A 6,171-nucleotide genomic window follows, 5' to 3' on the forward strand; every position below is an offset into this window, starting at 1 on the left:
GGGCCTGGAGGTTTCTGGGTAATGTAGTTCCAGGAGAGCCAATCCGGAGATACCTCCGCTGGGAAATGAAGTTCCACGGGAAAGTAATAAGCGTGGGCGGTGAGATATGGGGCGGGGGGCTCTCGCCTGTTCCTAAATAATTAAAAATGAAAAAAGCAAAGTAAAAAGTACAAAAGCACGCCGTCGAGGAAAAGGAAAGAAAGTGAAAGTGGTTCATATCTACCTGCTCATCGTTCCAACTTTCTCACCCTCTCGCTTTATGGGCATCTACGGCTGTGGACGCTGTGGGTTAAACCACAGAGCCTAGGACTTGCCGATCAGAAGCTCGGCGGTTCGAATCCCTTCGACCGGGTGAGCTCCCGTTGCTCGGTCCCTGCTCCTGCCAACCTAGCAGTTTGAAAGCCCGAAGTGCAAGTAGATAAATAGGTACCACTCCAGTGGGAAGGTAAACGGCGCTTCCATGGCTGCTCTGACTCGCCAGAAGCGGCTTAGTCATGCTGGCCACATGACCTGGAAGCTGTATACCGGCTCCCTCGGCCAATAAAGCGAGATGAGCGCCGCAACCCCAGAGCTGGCCACGACTGGATCTAATGGTCAGGGGTCCCTTTACCTTTATGGCTGTAATCCATTTATCCCCGGGGAGCAAATCTGTTGAACTTGATGGGACTTACAGAGCAAACTCAAGGGGTCTTACTCCCCGGTAAAGGGTTAGGATGGTTGCACTCTTACTTCTAAATAGGCACGTACAGGATCACACTTAACTTAATGAATTGCAGTCTGAGGCTGCTCATTAGTTTCTGGTTGTTTATTAGGATTAGAAAACGTGCGGCTGTGGGTTGATTTGTAGAGCACAGCCTATGATGCACCCTGGCCTCAGTTTAATATATTTCTTCTCAGAATACTCCCATATATCTTGAGTGTATGTGTGCTCCTCGCCTTTATGACAGTTTTTGCCTGGGGGGGGGGTATTTGTTTATTTATATCATATTAGATTTATTATTCGCTTTCACTCCAAAGGTGAATTTACAGAAAGAAGCTTTTAAAACAGGCATGAAAGCAAGAATAAAAACAACCCGAAAGGCTCACCAATAGTGTGTATAGAAGAGCAGGGCCAACTCATAGAATCATAGAATTGTAGAGTTGGACACTGACGGCTATCCATTCCAACCCCCTGCAGTGCAGGAATCTTAATTAGATTGTACATGACAGATGATCATTCAACCTCTGCTTAAAAACCTCCACGAAGGTGAGTCCACCACCACTTGTGGGAGCCTTTTCCACTGTTGAGCAGCTCTTACTGTCCAAAAAGTAGTGAGCAGAAAAGTAACGTCCCAAAGCCTGGGTGAATAAAACTGTTCTTGCTTGTCCCTAAAAACAGATATTGAGAATGCTGGAGAGAGCATTCTGAGAAGGCTTGTTTTCACGTCGCCACATTCTGCACCTCCCTCCGAAAGGGCACAGAAGGGACTCCGGTGATGATCATGAGGTCCCTGTTGGTTCATGTGCAGAGAGGCAGTCCTTGAGATATGGGGTCACGAGTCACATAAAGCTTCCCTTTGAGACAGCACATGTGAGCACGCTGTAAAGCACCATACAAATGGCAAGTACAGTACTTACATGTTTAAATTAAATATTGTCAATATTACTGAATCCTCATCAGAATATATCAAAGGTGGCATTACTGCAGCATCTAGTGTAATGCTTCAGATTTCTTTCTGTACTTCTGAGCTCAAAAATGCCCTAGAATTAATTTGCAAAGCTAATTTGTCTTTTCCTACAACTTGCCTCCATTCAAAATGTTTCATGAGAATTCAGCATTATCTTCCTATATTATGGATGTGACTCATGCCATACACTGCAGGATTATAGATTTATTTCCCAGGATGATAACCTTAACAGGAGGGGGGAAATGCGGCATTTGGAAGCAGTGAATCACTCGAGTACAACTTCCTTTCTTCTTTTTCCTTGCCTAAAGCTGTTACAAAACTGTTTTCTCAGTTTCAATATCTTCTTTCGCCTCCGTGTTGCTAAGTCTCCCTACAGGGGAAAAGAAGGATAGCAATGGAATGTGACAGCAATAAGAATAAAGTCAAGGTAACTGGAATCTTGGCTGAATTAAATACAGTACAGGGGTGAGCAGCTGTTGCCTATTGCGTTCCTCAAGGTATTGACACATTACAGTCAACAAGTGTACACTCTGGGTACCCATGTACACAGAAAGTGTACATTCCTTCACACAAATACTTGTACTTCTATTGAGACAGCTTGTAGCTGTATTCAGTACTGTATACCATGTGAACAAACCTCTTGTTGTTCTGTTCTCTTTACGCTCCTCCTGATTAACTGAGTTTTTTAAAAAAATAATTACAGAACAGGAGCATACACAATTTCCCAATGCTTTCCAGCTCATTTGCATCTCCTCCCCCCTCATTTGCAATCATAGCCCAGAACGCTGTTCACAGTTTTAGTAAAAGACAGCGGCGCTACAGGAAGATGCAAAGGGACAAATGCTGTGAATGGAAATCAGGCTTTCTGAAGCTTGCTATTTGCATTTCATTTGGTGCTTCAGTCAGGACCATGGCAGGGAGGGGAGTTGATAGTGAATAGCAGGTGCAGGGAGCCCTGGGGCTTCTGCAATGGGCCCTGGATCTCAAGCTCAACTTCCCCATCCCATCCCCACCCACCATGATCTCAAGGTTACTTAGGCTTCCCTGTAGCAACTGTTTACAAAATGCCCTTCCCCACATAACCAAGCATTGTAAATTGCATACATGTAATTGATACCACAAGTGGGACGCTGGTGGCGCTGTGGGTTAAACCACAGAGCCTAGGACTTGCTGATCGGAAGGTCGGCGGTTCGAATCCCTGTGACGGGGTGAGCTCCCGTTGCTCAGTCCCTGCTCCTGCCGACCTAGCAGTTTGAAAGCACATCAAATTGCAAGTAGATAAATAGGTACCGCTCCGGCGGGAAGGTAAACGGCGTTTCCGTGCACTGCTCTGGTTCGCCAGAAGTGGCTTAGTCATGCTGGCCACATGACCCGGAAGCTGTATGCCAGCTCCCTCGGCCAGTAAAGCAAGATGAGCGCCGCAACCCCAGAGTCTGCCACGACTGGACCTAATGGTCAGGGGTCCCTTTATCTTTAATTGATAGCACACCTAGTTTGGCCTGGGAGATTAAATTTGGCACCTTCCACATGTGCAGCCTGTGTTCATTCTCTCGGCTGCATCCTTCCCTTGAGGAAAACACTGCCGTAGCTGCAGGTGTGGAAGTTTTCTCCTCTCCTCTGTGTTTTCAGGCTCTTGAGCACAATGTTCTTAATGGCCATTTATTTTTCGCAGTCTGTTCCTTCCCTGTACTTTACAGATGTTGTCTGACACCATTAGTGAGCTACCAAGCTGTTATCTTGGGCTTTTGCGCATCTGAATCTTAATGTTCGGTTGGTTTGCGTTTTCAGAAAGAAATTGCTTCTCTCACCACCACACCACCTTCTTCAAAAGAAGGCTTGCCTGTTAATGGGTGATCCATCACTGTAATTAGATAATGGCTGCCTAAGATTTTTATAAGCACAATCCGCTACATCAGCTGCATAAAAGCAAGCATGTATCCCTTTTAAAGGAGCACTTTTTGTTTCCTGCAGGGAATATAGTGCAAGTTCTGCCGCTCCCCTATTCATTTAACACCTTGTAGAAACTGGTAATTGCTAGCGCATAAATCACTTGGGCTGCTGGGCAGAACAAAATCAATCAGTATTTGAAAATGCCTGCTCTGGTTTGCTCTTTACTCAAGCAAAGTATCCAGTGACCTTGTGGCAGTCAGAATCATTCAGTGGCCTTGGGATTGATGCAGCAATCCTGACATCATCTGTTTGGGGGGAATTTCACAGCTTCATGTAGGGTTTCCCTATTAAATAGTGCTGTAACTGTTCACAACAGGGCTGAAGGATCCCTGTCCTTCCAGATATTGTTGGACTCCTGCTCCCATCAACCCCAGGCAGCATTGTCAATGGTGAGGGATGATGGGAGTTGTAGGTGAGCAACATCTAAGAAGCCCATGGGTTCCTTACTCCTGTCAGACAGGAATTCTGGCAATCCTTTTGAACTAGCGAAATCCTCATCAGATGACGGAAATCAACATGGAAAGCATGCTCTTTTGGCTTACCACATCTCGCAGCATCCTTAAATCAATTTACTGTACTGTCATGTGTTTGTTTTAAATATCTTGCAGCATCCACAGGGAGCCTCTCGCTCCTTTGTTTCTTTAACTTGCTGAGTATCACCTTTTTTGGCAAGCATGAGCTAAAAAAAGGCTGCCCACCTTCTAGCGCCTTCCCAGTGGCATCCCTGGTACCCAGAACACTAAAGCAACACAGGATGGAAGAGGTCAGAAGGTGTGCAAATGGACAAACCTTTGAATTTATATCTTTGAACTGATGCTGTTGATCTTCACTTGTATAGTTCATGACAGGTTGGTTTTGAAGGTTCCTCCTCCCCAAATTAGAGCCACTAAGAAAGATTTCTGGCTATAGTTTTGTGCATATGAATTGCATTATTTCGGAAGCATCGTATGGTTGATATACTGTAGGTTAGGAGTTCACTTTTGGTTCCAGTCGGACATGCAGGGGTTGAGCTGATGTGGTGGGGGGAGTTCCACATATCCTTAAATTGTTTTGAAGTTCTATGTCTACATATTGTAATGGGTTGCCTGCTTGGGGGAGGAGGGAGAAAAGTAGAAACTACATCATATAACCAGCAATCCTCCCCAAAGTGAGAAAAGTATTGTTTCCTCCTCCTCCTCCTCCTCCTCCTCCTCCTCCTCCTCCTCCTCCTCCTCTTCTTCTTCTTCTTCTTCTTCTGTCCTTGGTCTGAGGTGTGGTAATCGTTTCAGCCCTTGTCAGTTAATCTTAAAAGCAATTAATGCTTGCATTTCATCCCATAGTGTTAGGCTGCTGGCAAACTGGACCAATCCTAGGAAGCCATTCTAATGATGAAAGGATTGTACTGAGTATCTGTAATAAAATATAGACACTAACATGTCCCTAGATTAAACCGGGGGTTCCCATTATTCATGAAGATGTGTGGTTTGCATTCACAAATTACTGTGAAAAATGAAAAGAAAATTGTGTGCAACTTTATGTGAAAAATTGGTGCTGTGTATCCCAGTGGGGCTCAGGTACTGCTATGATCCTGGGAATCCCTAGAATTTAGCTGAGGTCCTTTGCATACCAGCATCCTTCACTACTGCTGAGGCACTGATATTCTGCAGTCAACGGCGAGTGCACTTATAACTCTAGTTCCACATAGCACAAAACAGCAAACTCAGCAGATGGCATGGGCTGTAGTCAAAACAGGGCTGCAGAAAGACACGCAGGGGGTACCAGCATGCTAGGGGGAGTCCCAAGGTTTTCCCTTAAGGAAAAACAGTTACACACACACACAAAAACAGCCTGATGACGACAACAATGTATTACATTTCTATCCTATCCTTCCTCCGTAAGGAGTCCAAGGTGACAAACAACAAAGCAGCAAAACAATACAATTAAAAATAAAATAAGTAAAGCACTTAAAACCATGGAAAACAGCTAACAACATTTAAAGAACAGGCTTGATTTCTGGTGGGGTGGCAGGGAATGGAACCTTCTGGAAGAAGGGCATGGCTGACTGGCACACTGGCTCCATGCTGCAACATTGTGTTGCAAGCTCCACTTGTAGTTCTACCTTCCTGATTGCAATCTTGCAATCTCCCCACCCCCCACCCCACAAGTCTGTAATGATGTTTACACTTGATCGAATGGGACTTGCTTACAATGCATAGGGTTGCTGCCTTCAATCAGCAAAAGTCTCCCCAATCAGTGTGATTTAACGCAGCTCCTGAGACTCATGACATTATCAAAAATGGCTTTTAACAATTTCCTGAACTTCCACCCATTCAGTCATTTAATTACTCCCAAGCCCCATCAGTTTCCCATTCTGTTTATGTTGCAGATGTGCATTTCAGAGCACTGGAGGCCACGGACCTTGTCATCACAGAGATCCGCAGGTTCCTGATACATGTGTCACACTGCAAATGTTAATGTAGATAACAAGAGGATTCATTTGAATGTCTGAACAGTACTGTCTGTACTGTACCTAATTTATTCTATAAGGGCGTCTGTTGTTGTTGTGGCAACAATA

Source organism: Podarcis erhardii, assembly GCF_964252035.2.
Source record: "Podarcis erhardii genome assembly, chromosome: 12".
Lineage (NCBI taxonomy): Eukaryota > Metazoa > Chordata > Lepidosauria > Squamata > Lacertidae > Podarcis > Podarcis erhardii.